Source organism: Alligator mississippiensis, chromosome 4 (assembly GCF_030867095.1).
Source record: "Alligator mississippiensis isolate rAllMis1 chromosome 4, rAllMis1, whole genome shotgun sequence".
NCBI lineage: Eukaryota > Metazoa > Chordata > Crocodylia > Alligatoridae > Alligator > Alligator mississippiensis.
The window spans coordinates 223575826-223594579 of record NC_081827.1 but is presented as its reverse complement, the minus strand read 5'-3'; the positions used below and the strand labels follow the sequence as shown (position 1 = coordinate 223594579).

Genomic DNA, 18754 nt, shown 5'->3' with positions numbered 1-18754 from the left:
AGGCTAGATCTTTGTTGATATTTGTGCTAATATTTGGTTCAGAATGAGCTAAAGAATACACCTTTAGTCATTATCATTACTTGCATGTGCCAAAAAAGTATTTGTTTCAATTTCTGTTTGTACATTATTAAAGCTTATCCAATAGTAACCAAAGTCCAGAAGGCTTTTGTTCCAATGCCAGAATTCAAAGAATATTTTCACTTAAAATACAGTATCATAATATTTAATGGACAAAATTAATATTTTTCATTCTCTTTGTGCATGTATTTTTAAAGGCCTTAGGGAAGCATTATAAACTTGGAATAAGGTTCATAAAACAAGTCCAAGCATTTATACTATAAATTATAGTCTTTTTTCAGGAGTTGGGTAAAGGGGATGCAAGGTATTTTAGTCAGGTAATCCTTGGTCAAATAAGAAAGATGTTTTTAATGATGTATCCAAACTTGAATTGTTTCCAAATCTGTTTCCAAATCAGTTTCTGTCTTGGTTTCACAAATGGGGTTATAATTTAAAAGCCTGTAAAAAGCATTATCATTTAATTGTCTGGAAACTTCTGTTTTATAATCTGTGTAAATTTGTGTAACTGGCCTACACTCCTAGTTTTTGAGTTTTACAACAACATTTCTATTTAACATCAAATCTGTAAAGTTAATTTTCTTCTCTGATTAAGTTGAAGTTTCCTTTTATTAAGTCATTGGGACTTATACCTGCTTCCTCAGGGCTGAATTTGGCTCAAAGAGCCATTATAGTACTCTGTAATTAATTTGTCAGTCAAATAATTTCTGTAGGGCTATAATTTGCTTACCTGTCTCTAGCCATAACAAAATTTACAGCCCAGTCTTTTAATCCTGTTTTCTGTCTTTTCATCTTTGGATATGTCACTAATGCCCATAGTTCTGTACTAGAGGGTAAATACTATGTATCTGTAAATAACTGAGTCTGGTGATCTACTTCGAGTATTTCTGTTAGGGACAATATTTCAATTTAATATCTTGGATTGGTATCAGTCTCTATGTCCTACAATGTATGAATGTGAGTCATGTGAAGATTTTTCTTCACATTCCTCCACCTTTCTTACACAAGCCAGATCAAATACAGGAGTGAAATTGATTAAAAATCAGTGAAGTAAAAAGAGGGTGGGGGAGAGTATAAAAGTGTTTAAAAGATGCAGGCACATAGGTTTCATTCAAAGTCAATGGAAGTTGTACATCTAAATCCCTTAAATGCTTTTGAAAATCTCCCCTGATAACATTAAGAGAAATGTTTTCCCTGAGTGATTAAATAGACCTAGTTAAACACCATTCACTGAATACAAACTTTAGCGAACTTTGGAGCTTTCTGACTTTGCAAACTGTCCACAATCCATCACAGGTTTAGATGCATTTGATATTTAAAAATATTTAGCAAGTATCATAAGCAAGCTATTGGCATTCTCTTCATTATTCTTGAATTTCATCACCTACGTCATATAAATGTGTTTCTGGCCCTTGATGTATTTTTTTTTAGAAAATAACTGGAAATAAATAATCTACTTTGGTAGAAATCAGTAAAATATGCAATATTCATGAATATTTTACAGTAGACCATTTGAATATTTGCAAAAATGGATAGTAGATCTTATGAAAAGAAAGAAAAAGAATTTGAGCTGCTTGTTTATTGGAAAACCTGTGACATAATTGTTCAACTGACTCTAGTAACTGATCATGCCACATAAGAAATTGTTATTTAGCTCACACATGACGAAAGAATAGTTCTTTATCCAAAAGAATTTAGAATTTTAAAAGGTCCCTTGCTGCTCTTTATATAAAATGAGCATGGGATGGCACCCTACTGTAAATATAGGCCATGTTCAGCTCAGTTATTTCTAGACAGTTTAAGTTCTGACATTCCTTGATAGCTCTGAAGGAATGGAAGAATGCTAGAGTCTTCCATTTAATCCCAGTAATAATGAAATACATATCATCATAGAAAATAGTACTTCGCACGACCTCTTAGATGTCACAGGATTTTACCTTCTGTTGTTCTCATTGGAGTTCATACATTACATTATTTGATACTTAACATTTTTAATATTGTATTGTAGAAAGCTGTCATCCATGCTTGCAGAAAAGCTTATCAGAAAAGTAACAAAGCAATTTTAGATATGTACCTATGCGGAGTGTACATAAAAGGGGAAGAACTTAATTTTTTCTCTAACTGGGATAGTCTGTGGAGCTGAAAATATTTTAAGATAGTGGTTGTAATCATAACCTTTTCCACGCTGTAAGCCCATATTAAAGAAGAAAAGGCCTAGAATCTCCCCTCCTTCCTAGTTCGAAGGAGACTAATGTTAGTTATGAGTTTGCTGCTGAAGACTGCAACTCCCTGGTTGAATATCCATATTTTAAAAGGCAGAGAATTCTGCTAGGAAAAAGATAACTAGTAGGGTCTTTAATACATTAATTAAAAAATGTATTGCCAAGGACTTTTCTTAGCAATGAATATAACATTTCTAAGGTACCAGGAATGAGTTAATCTTAGCAAAGAAGAGAAACTGCTATATAATAGAGTGACATTATTTTTCCCTGATGTCAGCATAGAAACCCAAACACAAAGAGGTGAATTTAGTCCTATGAGAGAGCTGTTGAGAAAGCTGAATGTTAAGTTTGCACTGTGGTATCCAGCAAAATTAAAAAAATGTTCAGCACAAAATGACAAAGTGTTTCCTGGAACCCGGGGCTACTTCCAGACATCTGGACAAGGCTGACGCTGTGGGGGATACTTGGAACAATTGTGAGATATGTATGTGGTAATTTGGGGAGTTTTATGTAATATTATCACAGCAACAATGTTGGATTTCTGCTTGTTCAAGTTTTAAAAACATTCCATATATGGCTAAATTAGAACGTAGTACTGAGTATGTTTACAGTTATGTAAAGCAAAACAAGGTCTATTCTATAGACTTCTCTAAATATATCTGATTTTCTGTGAAAGATTCACATGTTTAATTTTGACTGAGTGATTCTCAGTTCATTCTGTTTTTGTCAAGTAGTAGTCGGGGTTGGGGGGGAGGTTCAGATCTGGGTGCAGTAGAATCATGGCTTCACTTTATGGTAAGGTGCACAAAAAAATTGTACTGTAAACCAAAAAGAGCATTAATTAAATCCTTGATAGTTTAAATCTAGAGATTTGTATCTGTTCTCCTTGGTGACTTGGATGTACTTGGCCATCATCTGCCTTTTGTCGGGTATGACCAAGACATAGGTGGTCATGGTTTGATTCTTGATCACAACCCAGGGAATCAGGAGCAGACAAGGTCAAAGAAGTAAGGGTCCCAATTAGAGTCAGAGGATCAGGAGCAGGCAGGTCAGCAGGCCAAGGTCTGTAAGGGACCTGGGTGTAGGCAATCATATTGGCTGCCATATAGACAGAACCACAAGCCAAGTGAGGTCATGAACAGGAGGTTGGAATCAAAACCTGCATGACTAGCCAGGAGCAGCAGTGTAGGAATGCGGACAGGTACCTGGGGCACAGGGGCAGTGGTGAATTTTGGTTGCTGGCCCAATTACAATTGTATGGCTGCTGGTGGAAGTTGCCCCAGTCACCCTACCCTAGTTAGGTCACTGGATAGAAAGTCCAGAGTAGGCAACTATAATCTTACAGGACTAGTATGTGAGTGATCACCAAACTAAGCCACAAACCAGGAGCTACGTGTCAAATTTTCCTGTCCTTAGACGCAGGGGTAGCAGTGGATGTAGTCTTTCTGAACTTCAGGAAGGCCTTTGACACTGTCTCCCACCCCATTCTCATTAAAAAACTAGGGGACTGTGGTGTTGACACCTACACAGTCAAATGGGTCGCTAACTGGCTGGAGGGCCGCACCCAGAGAGTGGTGGTGGATGGGTCATTTTCGACCTGGAGGGATGTGGGCAGTGGGGTTCCCCAGGGCTCGGTCTTCGGACCCGTACTGTTCAACATCTTCATCAGTAACTTGGACGAGGGGGTAAAAAGCACCCTATTCAAATTTGCTGACGACACTAAGATGTGGGGGGAAGTGGGCACGCTAGAAGGGAGGAATAGGCTGCAATTGGACCTAGATAGGTTACAGGCATAGGCAGATGAGAACAGGATGGGTTTCAACACTGACAAGTGCAAGGTGCTGCACCTGGGGAGGAAAAACCAGCAGCATACCTACAGGCTGGGGAACTCCCTTCTCGTCAGTGCAGAGGCAGAAAAGGATCTTGGAGTCATTATTGATGCCAAAATGAACATGGGCCGACAGTGTGGGGACGCAGTCAGGAAGGCCAACCGTACCTTGTCATGTATCCACAGATGCATCTCAAGCAGGTCCAAGGGGGTGATCGTCCCCCTCTACGGGACACTGGTCAGGCCACAGTTGGAGTACTGCGTCCAGTTCTGGGCACCACACTTCAGGAGAGATGTGGACAGCATTGAGAGGGTTCAGAGGAGGGCCACCCCCATGATCAGGGGGCAGCAGGGCAGGCCCTACGAGGAGAGGCTAAGGGACCTGAACCTGTTCAGCCTCCACAAGAGAAGGCTGAGGGGGGATCTAGTGGCCTGTTACAAACTAGTCAGGGGGGACCAGCAGGTATCGGGGGAGTCCCTGTTCCCCCGAGCACTACCAGGAGTGACTAGAAATAACAGTCACAAGCTGGCAGAGGGTAGATTTAGACTAGACATCAGGAGGCGCTACTTCACTGTCAGGGCAGCTAGGATCTGGAACCAACTTCCAAGTGAAGTGGTGCTGGCTCCTACCCTGGGGGTCTTTAAGAGGAGGTTAGATGAACACCTCGCTGGGGTCGTTTGACCCCAGTACTTTTTCCTGCCATGGTAGGGGGTCAGACTTGATGATCTGCTCAGGTCCCTTCCAACCCTACAACTATGAAACTATGAAGCTATAAAACTATGAAATAGCTGGGACTGGAGTTTGGAACACAAGAAGCCAAGGAGCCAGCAAAGCAGTCTGGAACACAAGGGGTTGAGGAGGGGGCCAGGCAGCCTGGAGTATAAGTACAGATCAACTGAACTCAACGAAGCGGCCGGCCAATTTTGCGGGCAGATCCCAGGGCCAGCCGCCATTTTTGCAGGCTGAGCACAGCAGGTCCCCCCCACCCTACACCTTTGATTGGCCCAGCAGTCCCACTCCTCCCTGCAGATTGCCAGATGGCCCCAAAATGTGGCTTAATTACCCTGATTAAACCTAGGGAAGCCATTAATCCACACATTAAGTGTGGATTAATGGCTCCCCCGATCTTAATCAGGGTAATTAAACCTAGCAGGGAGGCTGCAGGCAGCTGCACCAGGATCCTGGGTTAGTGGTGACAGGCAGCCTGGAGGCTGCACCAGGGTCCACAGAGCCCCAGCCCAGCTTGTTGCCAGCATTGGGTACACACGTGCAATGAGCCAGGCTGGGGTCCATGGAACCACTTGCAGCCTCCCCTCCGCCTGCCACAGCTAGGCTGGGCTCTGTGGCCAGCAGCAGGGGCCTGCCCAGAGCCCAGGCTAGGAGGCAGGCAGCCAGAAGGTTTTTTTTGTTTATTTTGAGTTTTGGGGTTTTTTTTCAGTGAGCTCACCAAAATCACAGAGCTCACAGAGCCTACTGTTTTTCACAGAGCCTGTTCAATTTTGCATTTTCCAGGGAAAATGAGCAATTGCAATTTCAGTAGGTCTCTAAGTATAGGTGATCACTCAGCAGGCAGGAACCAGAAACCAACAGGCAGAAACCGGGGAGCAAATCCAGGGAACAGGAAACCACAAACAAGGAAATAGAACCTAGGAAACCAAGACAAACAGGCAGGACTGGGGACTAAGACACTAGGGTGCATCTACATTATATGCTTTACTGTGGAGTTGACTTATTAGCTCTGCAGTAAAGTGTCACTGCCCACATGTGTACCCTTATTAGGCTGGAATAAACTAATTAACTCTGCCATAGAATAGTACTGCCTGACACAACTACTATCCTATGGCAGAGTTATTTAGTCTGCCACAACACACATGTAGATGGTGACCAGGGCTGGCTGGGGCATGAGGCTATTATAGTGCAGGGCTGCCTGCCAGCTAGCCCTGTACCACAGCACCCTTGTGCCCCAGCCAGCCTCTCTGCAACACATTGAGATGGTGGGGAGAAGCTCTGGGCTCACAGCCTGACCCCCCTAGGTCCCTTGCCAGTTGGGGCTGCACCCTCCCGGCTCAATGTGCTGCAGTCCCAGGTACATATGTAAATGCTGCACCCAGGAGCAATAAACTCTGGTGCAAACTGCACCGGAGTTTATTGTGGCTCATTAATATCATGTGTAGGAATCAATGCCCTAGGAATCAACAGACAGGAACCAGAAAACGAAAAACAGCAAGTCATAAATCCAAGATATCTATCCTTATCATGACATAATAGGGCATTTAGCTAGGTAGAGAAAGGGTTGCTGCTTATAAACATGCAGATAACTGGAGCCAGCTGGAGGTATATGGGTCACTGGTAGCTAAGCCCACTATGGCCAGCTGGGGTAAGGTTCCTGGACCCCTGAAACCTTCTCAAACAGGAAGTATAACACTTTAATGTATAGGCTATCAAACTGACACTCCTTAAAGATGCAGTGATATTATTACTTTATTATTCAGAACATTACAAGCAGATGAATGAAAGGAAGATGGCCATATAATGGAAAGGGCTTATAATAGCTTTCTCATAATACAATACATGACAGTGGCTGGTATGTAGCCAGCTCACCTCCCTCAACCAGACCCAACGTTCTTGTTGCTAATTTTGTTGCTAAAACATTGCTAAACATGTTGTGCTTCATGTTAACTATCAAATCAAGTATCTGGGGTTTGTATTATTTATCAAAAACAAGTTCAGTAACTTTGAGAAAGTTGGCCACTTAATGTCTGCAATGGGAACATCCAATTATTGTGTGATATTCTCTTATAAAGATGGAAAAATATATGATATGGTGAATACATGAAATATACAATAGAGTGAATAGAAAGATAATTTTAACTCAGAATATATACTTAAAAACTCTGAACACCAGAAAAAATTAACAATATTAAGAGCTAAAAAATCCTCATCAGCTCAGGGGTCTGTGCTGTTCCTGGTGATTGCATACAACTCCTTATGATATCGTGTATTCTAAATGCTCAGTTAGGATAGACTATCTCACAGTGATAAGTATTCTGGAACTATACTAGCTTCTGAAAATACAACTGAGTAGAAAGTAAAGGATGAATAACAGTTTCTACTGAAGCTACTGAGGTTTTTTGCAGTTGACTTCAGTGAGAATGCTTAAGCAAGGATATTTTTCTTTTAGAATTGAGATTTGAGGATTATAAAGCTCTATTTTAGTGTTTGCCAACCTTTTCCATTCCACTGCACACTTGCACAGCCTTTTTCATCCCATGGCACACCAGCCAAACATGGAGCAGGTAGGGAGGGGGGAGTGATAAGCAGCCGAATGTGGAGGGGGTGGCGGGGGGTGGTAACGGCACGGGGCTGGCCACGATGCGGGGGCGGTGGTGGCGGCGCTGGCTGTAGCCATGACATGCCGGGAGCCACACCCCACAAAGATTCTGCGGCACACTTGGGCGTATCCGACAGCACACCAGTATGCCGCGCGGCACACCAGTTGGGAAACACTGCTCTATTTGAATCCATGAGGACTATTCTAGTAGGAATAGATGTTGCTCAAGCTGACTTTTATGTTCTTTCTGACTTTTATGTTCCTTCTAAATCATATATTCTATGGTAAGATGAGATGTTAGAAATATCAAATCACATCTCCATGAAAATGAAGAGTTTTTTCCGGTCAAAGCGAAAGATCCAGGCAGGAGTGGACTCATCCTGCAGCTCAATGGCTGTGCAGATGGTGTCACCAGCAGGGATTTGATTTCTTTAAATATGGGATATTATTCTAAGAAAAAGGATTTCTAGGAAGATATGGGATCAAAGAGAGGGAAGAGCATCTTTGCAGACATGCTAACAAACCTAGTAAGGAGGGCTCTAAACTGGGTTTGTTGGAGGATGGAGACCAAAGCCCTAAGGTAAGTGGGGAAACAGGTGACCTGGAGTAAGCATAAAGCAGAAAGGAGCAACAGGGGAGGCCTTCTCATTCTTCCTGAGAAAGCAGGGCAACCAGCTAGTTACCTCAGGTGTCTGTACACAAATGCACAAAGCCTGGGAAACAAGCAGGAAGAACTGGAAGTCTTCACATAGTCACTAAACTTATTATGTGATTGGAATAACAGAGACTTTGTGGGGTAGCTTGCATGACTGGAGAACAGTCATGGATGGATTTAAACTGTTTGGGAAGAATAGGCAGGGGAGAACAGGAGGAGCAGTTTGCTTTAAGTAAAAGAACTGTATGATTGCTTAGAGCTATAGTATGAAACTGGAGATAGGCCTGTTGAAAGTCTCTGGATTAGGGTAAGAGGGGAGAGCAATGAGGGTGATACTGTGATGCGTGTCTGCTATAGATCACCAGACCAGGAGGATGAGATGGCTGAGGCTTTCTTCAGACAGCTAACAAGGAAGTTTCCAGACCATAGGCACTGGGGGACTTCAATCACCTTGACATCTGCTGGGAAGGCAATACAGCAGTGTGCAGGCAATCCAGGAAGTTTTTGGAGACTGTTGGGGACAACTTCCTGGTGCAAGCGCTGGAGAGAGCAACTACAGGCTGTGCTCTTCTTGACATGCTGTTCACAAACAGGGAAGAATTGGTGGGGAATGGAGAAGTGGATGGCAACTTGCACAGCAGTGACCATGAGATGATTGAGTTCAGGATCCTGAGGAAAGGAAGGATGGAGAGCAGCAGAAAAAGGACCCTGGACTTCAGAAAACCAGACTTCAGTGCACTCAAGGAATTGATAGAAAGGATCCCCTGGGAGGCCAGTCTGAGGGGGAAAGGAGTCCAGGACAGCTGGTTGTCTTTTAAAGAAACCTTTCTGAGGGCACAGGAACAAACTGTTCCAATGTGTGGGAAGACTACTAAGTATGGCAGAAGACCAGCTTGGCTGAGCAGAAAACGTTTCAATGAGCTAAAACACTAAAAAGAAGCTTATATTAAGTGGAAACAGACAAATGATTAGTATAAAGGCATTGCTTGGGCATATAGGGATGAAATCAGGAAGTCTGCAGTTAGCAAGGGACATGGAGGATAACAAGAAGGGTTTATTTAAGTATGTGAGCATCAAGAGGACGATCAGGGAAAGTGTGGGTCCCTTACTGAATGAAGGAGGCAACCTAGTGACAGGTGACATGGAAAAGGCTGAAGTACTCAATGCCTTTTTTGCCTCAGTCTTCACTGGCAATGTCAGCTCCCAGACTATTGCACCCGGCAGCACAGCTTGGGGAGGAGGTGAGCAGCCAACAGTGGTGAAAGAACAAGATCGGGACTGTTTAGAAAAGCTGGATGTGTACAAGTCCATGGGGCCAGATGCTATGTACCCAAGGATGCTGAGAGAGATGACTGATGTGATTGCAGAGCCACTGGCTATTACCTTTGAAATCTCATGGCGATGGGAAGAGGTCCTGGACAATTAGAAAAGGGTTTGCCCATCTTCAGGGAAGAGAAAAAGGAGGAGCTGGGGAACTACAGATGGGTCAGCCTTCCTCAGTCCTTGGAAAAATCATGGAGTAGGTCCTTAATGGATCCATTTCTAAGCACTTGGAGGAGAAGACAGTGATTACAAACAGGCAGCAAGGATTCACTAAGGGCAAGTTAAGCCTGAACAACCTCATTGCCTTCTATGATGAGATGACTGGCTCTGTGGATGCCGGGGGAGCAGTGGACATGATATACCTTGACTTTAGCAAGGTTTTTGATATGGTCTCCTACAATATGCTCACAAGCAAACTAAGAAAGTATGGGTTGGTTGGATGAATAGACTGTAAGGTGAACAGAAAACTGGCTGGATCATTGGGTTCAAAGGATGGGAATAAATGACTCAATATCTAGTTGACAGATGGTGTCCAATGTAGTGCCCCAGGGGTCAGTCCTGGGGCTGGTTTTGTTCAATATCTTCATCAGTGACCTGGAAGATGACATAGAGTGCACCCTCAGCAAGTTTTCAGATGACACCAAGTTCGGGGTAGTAGTACATATGCTGGAGGGTAAGGCTAGGATTCAGAGAGACATAGATAAATTGGAGAATTGAACCAAAATAAATCTAATGAGATTCAATAAGGACAAGTGCAAAGTCCTGCACTAGGATGGAAAAATCCCATGTACTGGTAAGGGCTGGGGACTGAATAGCTAAGCAGCTGCTCTGCAAAAAAGGACCTGGGGGTTACAGTGGACAATAAGCTGAATATAAACCAAGAGCGTGCCCTTGTTGCCAAGAAGGCTAACAGCATAATGGGCTGCATGAGTAGGAGTGCTGCCAGCAGATCAAGAGAAGTGATTCTTTACCTCTATTCAGCACTGGTGAGGCCACATTTGGAGTACTGTATCCAGTTTTGGGCCCCCCACTACAGAAAGGTTGTGGACAAATTGGAAAGAGTCCAGCAGAGGGCAACAAATGTGACTAGAGGGCTGGGGTACATGACTTATGAGGAGAGGAACTGGACTTACTTAGTCTGCAGAGAAGACTGGGACCGGATTTAATGGTAGTCTTTATCTACGTGAAGGCTGTTTACAAAGAGGATGGGACTAGACTGTTGTCAGTAGTAGCAGATGACAGAACAAGGAGCAATGTTATGAAGTTGTAGCAAAGGAAGCTTAAGTCAGATATTAAGAAAATCTTTCTCACTAGGAGAGTAGTAAAGCACTGGTGCAGGCTACCCAGAGAGGTAGTGGAATCTCCATCCTTGGAGGTTTTTAAGACCTGACTAAACAAGGCCTTGGCTGGGTTGATGTATTTAGGGATGGTCCTGCTTTAAGCAGGGGTTTAGAGTAGATGACTTCCTGAGGTCCATTCCAACCCTAATTTTCTATGAATATATGATTCAATGAGGTGGCAGGATGCTTTTTCCAGCTCAGCTTCTTGTTGAAGATCCGTTAATTTCTTTATACAGCAATAATACTAGACTAGATGTTACTTCAGATACATAATAGGATAAGGGAAATGTGGGGAGAGCTTTCCTCCTGAATACCCAATAATGGAAGTTGCAGGTCACTAAAAACCATGAGACTGAAAAAGAAAAACTTTTTGAAATTAGTGTATTCATAGAAAGGGTCTCAACATGCCATTGCAGGTAGGAAGGGAGAGAAGCTGGCAAAAGTCCATTTTAAGAGAAATAATAAAACATTTTTATTATAGATCTTGTAATAAGTTTTCTGTGGAAAGGTTAATTAAGTTAAAGCAATGCTGTCAAGAAACTGTGGCCCAGCCCAGGTCCCCACACATGAGGATTTTCTCTTGGTGATGGCCTCATTGTGCTTTCAGTAGCAGTTACAAATAGTTATTTTTATGACTTTGAGGATAAATTCCTACTTTTTGTTATCAATTTATTGGCCTGTTTATTCCAGAGCATTTAAACTGAATTTATGTTACAATAATCTGAGTTTTTTCCCTCTCTTCAAATCCCAAATTCTTGTTTAGTAGCCAACTTTGATACAACCCAAGGTGCAATGAGGAAAAGAGAGCTATGGTAAAAATAAGCACTTTTCTTTTTTCTCTTCTGTTCTGTTAGGAACCCCAAAAGCCATAGTAATATTACAATAATTCAATGCTGGCAGGGCTATCAATCAATCTTTCTGGGAAGTTCTGATAGCATATTTTATGCATCATCATAAGCCTAGTTGAGTCAGTCTAAAACCATCAGATGCTGGTTCACGCCCCGTATAAAGTACATTCAGAAACCATTAATTTCACACCACATCTTTGTATGAGCCAAGACAAGCCCAGACTAGTTTAAAATGCAGAGACACATCTCAGAGGTTCTTGAACACGGACAAAATGACTCAGACCAGATCACAAAGGGATAGTATTTAAGGTTGATTTTGTAGCCCTTTGTTTTGCTTGTAAAAGGATATGTTACTTGAGAAACATCCACTCAGATGGATTGGTTCCTCTGAATGTTACCATAGCAAAGAAGTGCACAAGTAGGCTACAGATGTATGCCTCATGGACTCTTAAGTCATGAGTTGAAAGCTAAAGGTGAGATGAACAAAGAATCTTCTGTGTGGTGATGCTCAGCATTTTAATGCCTATCTTAGATGCTTGCCCCCCACCAGCAATTCTACAGCCTCGAAGTATGCGTCTAGGATTCCTTACAATACATGGGCAAAATCAGGCAAGATTAACAGCCAATAGGCTGAGTGGGGAACTACCTAATAAAGATTTCCAGTGGAAAACACTGATGATAGAAGTGTGTCTAACAACTTCTTTGGCAGAGTGAGTTAGACCATGCTGGGTTCCATGCTACCGTGATTAGATTGCTGTCACTAGTCACACTACCTAGATGAAAGCTAGTTTCACTACGTGAAGACCATAGTGTAGGCACATCTAGGGGGTTGCAAGGAAATGCCTGCCTCCAATTTGCTTCACATCCCTTAGCCCTCTCTTGGAGTCAGGCACTTAAACCCTTTCTTTCATACATGGAGCTGGGGATCACTCCTTTCTTTTAAAGCATAAAAAGATGTCATGGTGGGGCCCTCCCACCTTTATGCAGTAGTCTAATGGCCAGAGCATTCATCTGGGAGGGGGAAACCTAGGTTCCTTGTTCTCAGGACTGCTAATATAAATTACAAATGGCTGTCACCGGAGAAAAACCACAAATATTTCTGGAATCAGGAACCAGAACTGTGAATTCTCCCCCCATGAGTACCCTAACCACTAAACGTGAGGGTCATGATTACTTTCTGACTCTTGGGCCCAAATAACTTTTAACTATTTTATGAAAACCAGAGGGGTAGAAATTGCAACCTGCCTCATCCCAGAATAGTTCATAACTTGTTGTTTAGGAAACTCTCCAGAGAGGTATGAGATGTGGATTTGAATCCTCTCAGGAAAGGAGGAATTAAGCATTAGTCTTTCTTTCACACCTGCTCTCATGATCACTCCAGCCATTAGACTATAGCAGGGGTGGGCAATTATTTTGGGCAGAGGGCCACTTACTGAGTTTTGGCAAGCCATTGAGGGCCACATGACAGGTAGCCCAGGGCAGATAAATATTAATTTTCTAAATTTTTTAGGGGCCCCGCGGGCCAGATAGAATGGTCTGGCAGGCCACATCCAGCCCCGGGGACATGTTTTGCCCCCCACCTGGACTATAGCATGGAACAGGGGCAGGCAAAATATGGCCCACGGGCCAGATCCATATCTGGATGGAAATCAAGCATGAGGTAGTCATTGGACTGTTCATAATCTCATGATTAAGATACTTTTAGGCATGCACAGAAGCATAAATTTAGATCTCTAGGTTACTTATGTAGTAGAAACATAAGCAACTAAGGACTTATAAATTTAGGTAGGGGTGTCTAAGGATAGCACTTTTAGATTTAGGTACCTGCATGCCACTTAGCTCCCACTTGAGGCATCTAAGTTTCTTTTTGGTTTTATTGAGTAAACGTGTTAACAGCCTATACAATATATATGTGACTTATGACAATAAAATAATCGATTTTTCCTTTTTATTTTCCTAAAGAAAAGGCAGAACTTGGGAGTAAACTCCACAATTATGGAGTTGCCTGCAAATAACCCTTCCATTATGGAAACAGTAGTAGAAAGAAAAGTGAAATGGTAGAGAAACTATTATAAGTAAGGGTCTACTCAACTTGCAATTCTGTGAATTTTGTGGAAAACACAAAATATGAGATTATCTATGAAATCAACTTAAAAAATAAAAATGTAATAAAAATAAAATGCAGGCTCCCCAGTGGGAGCCAATGGTCCTTAATGCCTCTGCAGCTCAACCTTGCAGCCTGCCTGGGGCGGGAAGGTGCTGGCTGGCAGGGCGGCACAAAGGGCAGCAGTTGCCTTGCCAAGGGCTGCTCCACCTGTCTCCAGCTACGCACAAGATGGTAGCCACCCCTTCATTGCTCCTCCCCCCACACACTCATCTCTCCTTCCACCCCTCTTAACCTTAATGGATTGGTTTTATTAAGGTAAGTATAAATTAGTATTTCTAATCTTTTTGCCCAACTCTACATACAATTTACTTTTCTTTATATGGTATATGAGTACATCCAGGAAATATCTGTGGAGTATGCTATTTATACCATGACCAACCCACGAGGATTGTTTAGTTTCTCTATGATTTAAGCAGATCTTAATTATAAGGACCTTTCTTTATTACAAATACATTCACAGTAAGTTATTCTAAAATCATTTTATTTTTAAAATTAAAAGTATCCTTCCAATGTCTTTAATGCTGTTGCTGGATTTAGGGAACAAGTAGCAGTTTTCTTGTAAAATTACTTGCTTGCTTTATTCCATGATAAGTTTCAAAGGGAAGCATCTGCCTCTCTCTTAGTCCGCCGGTGGTGTTTAGGGATGTCTCTGGAATAGCTGGGCTTCTAACTACTAACCCCGCAAATAGCATAACTATTATTTAAAGAAGTGAATTAGGGTGGTCTCAGGTCTGTTCCTTCACAGGCTTTGGGCATCAGACAAATAAAGGTGTGATGAGCAGAAAACAGGAGAAGGACAAATGAAGAAAAAGAAGAATAAGAATATAGTTGCTCATATTAATTTTTTCTTCCCATTCATTAGAGATTTTGGTTGTAAGTTTGGTAGAGACTTGGATGTAGTTGTCTACATCCCAGCCTGTACCTACCGGCCAATCAAAAAATGGCGTTGGACAAATAGTTCCCAGTGCCATTTATTTTAATTATTTCATTACTGAAATATTAGGACGTCTTTATGGACTAAGTGGAATGTTCTAGCAAAAAGATTTAGAGGAGCATTTCTTGTTTCTTGTTCTATTCTTGTTTTATCTCCCTGCCAACAATGTAAAATAACAACAAAATATTTCTATGTAACATGTCAAAATATAAAATAGAAGAGATTGAAAAGTTCCAGTGACTGGCAACTGAAGACTGCAGAGCCTTTCGCTTTCAGTTTACCACCTGAATTATAACCTTGGTCAAAAATGACAGAAATACAATACCTTTGATGCCTGTCCCCTGTCTTTGTAACATGGGTTGGTAATTTTAAATGTATTTCTTTCAGAACTATGTTCACTCGTTAGAAAAAGCCTCCTCAGAACTGGTATTAACCTGGCAAAGAAGCCAGGGAATTAATGGGTAGAAAGAGTGAATTGGCCTCTCCTTCCAAAAAAGTGCTTCCACACTGCAGGGAGAGGATTGAGGCCTACAGGCAGGGCTTTATGGGTGGCCCTTGCACTGCTGCTGCTAATCTCCATACAATGGAGAGTTGTCAAATCAAGTTCTTTCATAAATCCTAAACTTGTTTAGAGTTTCCCTAAAAGGTAATCTCCTCAGAGGCACAGCAGGGCAGCTCCGGGCCTGAGACAGCTGCAAGGCAGGAGGCAAGTGCTGGCTGCTGTGGGGTCTGTCGGCGGTCGTGGTGTGGTGAGTCGTGTGCCCACTCCCCCAGGCAGCCCCTGCTCCTCCCCAGTGCGCAGGATACAATGTAACCATTATACAGTTTACCCTCAGTGTCTCCTTTCTATTGTGTGGTGTTGTGTTGCCCGCCCTCCTTCGCACCGTGCGGCGTGGCAACGAAGTCATCTGGAGAAACCACGAGCCCTACAGACCAGCGTTTCCCAACCCGTGGGTCGCCACCCAAACGTGGGCTGCGAGAATATATGAAAGAGTTGCGAACAAACTTTAAAAGAGCATTGCCCTTCAAAGGACAAAGATGTGGGGCGCTGCGATCCCCCGGCCAGGGGCTGCTGGGCGCCCCGCTGCCCCACGCACGCGGAGCCGGGGGGGCTCGGATCGGGAGCGCGGGCGCTGGGCGGGGGTGGGGGCGGGCCGGCGCTGGTTACAAACGGGTCCTGGTACTAAGAAGGTGGCGAGCCACTGCTCCAGTCCCACGAGCCCGCGCCGTGGGGAGGGGCCTCATTCCCTGTCCCTCTCCCCGGTGGGACCCTCCGGCGGTGAAAGCCTGGGGGTGCCTGGCACAGCAAGTCCCTCCCCGGGGCCGGGACCAGGCCTCTGCCTGTGCCCGGACAGGCTCCACGAGGCGGGCTCGGCGCGGCGGGGTAGGAGGCATGCAGCGCGGCGGCGGGCGGCCGCCAGCCGGGGGATGTAGCTCAGTGGTAGAGCGCGCGCTTCGCATGTGTGAGGTCCCGGGTTCAATCCCCGGCATCTCCAGCGGTTTAGTTATTTTTAGTTTGCTCGTTTTGCAAAGTGCCCGCGCCGCCCGCACGGAGCGACTCTTTCAAGGGGACCGCCCAGCACCCCTCCACCCCAGCAAAAGCGCGAGCGAGGCGAGGCCCCCAAAAGCGAAGCTGCATTGGCCGGGAATCGAACCCGGGCCTCCCGCGTGGCAGGCGAGAATTCTACCACTGAACCACCAATGCGCGCCCGGTGAGGCTCTCGCGCGCCCCGCTTCCCCTTGCCTCGGCTGCAGCGCTGCCCCCCGCGAACCGCCTCCGTCTGGGGCGCGGGGCGGCGCTTGCGGGAGGCGGCGCTTCCCCGCGCGGCTCCCGGGCTCTTGGCTCTCGCGTCCTGCTGAGGCCAGGCCTTGCAGCGTCGCCCCGGCGCGCGAGCAGGAGGCTCGTCACGGGGCCGCGCGCCGCGCTGCGCTGCGGTCGGGGAGGGGAGGGCAGGGCAGGGCAGGGCAGGGCAGGGCAGGGAGCCGCGCGCTCTGGTTCCAGCTTGGAAACTTCAGTTTTTGAGTCTGTTCCGTCCTCTCCGCAGCGGGTCCCGGCAAGCGCGTCACTTCTCGTTCAGCTCCCGCCAGATGCAGATCATGGAAAGTCCCCCCCGCGGAGGGCTCCGGGGCCCGGCCGCGCGGACTGCGGAGCGATGCTGCTCTGGCCCGGCCTCGTTTAGCGGCTGGATAAACACTTGTTTAGCATCGAGCTGGCTGTTTTACAGTTTCATCTGAGCTTCTCCCGCACGTCCATGCAGCATTACCTTCCTATATGCCTTCGTAAAGAATGGAAACTAGGAAGAATGGGTTTTCCGCTTGGAAAAACCACGCTGCAATTGACCAGTTCTGTAACAATGCCTCTAAATTATTCTGATAGGTTTGAAAAACGTTCCTTCTGATTTAGACACAAAACTAAAGGGGAACGGTGAAGAGGTGATTTGGAACTATTGCTACAGTTGCCCCAATCGAGCGCTTGTCAAACGTTAGTTGCTCAGCTCCGACTCCAGGAGGAATCAATTTTGAGTTTCAACGGGAAAGGAGCATTGGTAAAGGCCAAAGCCTGCAAAGAAGAGGTTGTGGTCTTATTCCTAGAGCAAAACCCGCTGAAATCAAAAGGTCTGCACAGAGGCCAGTCTCCAGGCTTTTTTTTTTTTTTTTTTGAAGGATCAGGGCTTTTTTGGCTGACAAAGCATTCTGAGTTATGTTGAATTACAGTCTTTAAGAAATCATTTTGATTAACTTCATATGGGGCTGCTAGTGAAGTGCATTCCAGATTCACAAGCTTTGTGCTTTTAACAAGTAATCTCTAATCATTCTAAGAGCATCAATGAAGCTAGTGCTAAACTGTTTGGCAAACTGTTTCCTTAATCTGCTAAACCACTTTTTGCATCTGTTTTAGGATATCTGAAAGCAACCAAAAGGAGTCTGGTAACACCAGAGCTCAGATATGGTTCCTGAACATGCCTGTAAGCACCTCTAAAAACTACATAGTGTGGGCTCATACTGTGCTACCTTTTTTAAAAAATATATTATCTATGAAGGAATTGGACTGGGTAGTAGAAAATGGTGTCCTAGAGTGACAGGATGAGTCAAAATCTCTGAGTACTTTTTCAGTTGATTTATATTCCGTATTCTTCATAGAAGAGATGAGAGTCCCTTGGGCATTCACTGCCATGGTCAAGGAAGCACTTTCTGTAAAACTGAAAAGAGGAATGATATGATATCCGTAACAGAATTACAGAAGTACGGCAGTCTTATATGACATATCTATCTTTATTTAAATCTATGTAAAAGAATTTTCCTTCAAAATATCACGCCTCAATTGCTTCTTATGTCATTTGCCACATTAAAATAAAGCTGATACAGATCCATAAATCAGTTATAGAAGCTTTTGCTGTAGGATATAGAGACAAATTTCATTTTTCCCTACTCATGGATTATGACGTGGTGTACTTTTTAATTTGTAGCATAAAATATAAGGGACATTTCTAATACGTTACAACAATGCTTAGATTTGGATATGAGGCCTGATACCAATTTTTTAATCAATGAGTCTATCTTGAAAAAAATCTCAACAATGGCCTGTTTACTTCTAATTTTATTACTTCTATCTTAGGTAATGCAAAAGAACACTAAATAATCATGCAAGTCTAAATGTCCGTACTGTCCATGCTACTATACAGTGGAATATGGAGAATGCCAAGTAGTTCTCTAACATCGCATTGTGATTTAGAGTGGTGCTGGCTCTAGTGTGCCTCAGGCTCAATATTATTTCACTGGGGGAAGACATTGCACCAGCCTGTAATCCAGAGAGATACCATAAAATCTTTGTAGGTGAGTAGTAAGTTTGCAACAGGGCACAAAGTAAGGACTGCTAGATAAGTGGTGATCAGACAGATAACACGGGAATAGAAATTAGTATGTAAGAAAGATAAACTATGACATTGTTTGCTCTGACCTAATTTGACTGCATTCTGTGCTATAGATAGCATCCTTATTAGCAATTTTCTCAGTCACTCTTACAACTGAA

At 43.9% G+C, this 18754-nt stretch overlaps 2 non-coding genes across 2 annotated transcripts; one reads left to right on the top strand and one right to left on the bottom strand.

Annotated features, from left to right (window-relative positions):
* The first annotated feature begins 16148 nt into the window (after positions 1–16148).
* On the top strand, positions 16149–16220 carry TRNAA-CGC (transfer RNA alanine (anticodon CGC)). The gene has a single exon. It is a non-coding gene; the product is annotated as a tRNA-Ala (tRNA).
* A 138-nt stretch (positions 16221–16358) lies between these two features.
* TRNAG-GCC (transfer RNA glycine (anticodon GCC)) lies at positions 16359–16429 on the bottom strand. Its single transcript has one exon. It is a non-coding gene; the product is annotated as a tRNA-Gly (tRNA).
* Positions 16430–18754: the final 2325 nt, after the last annotated feature.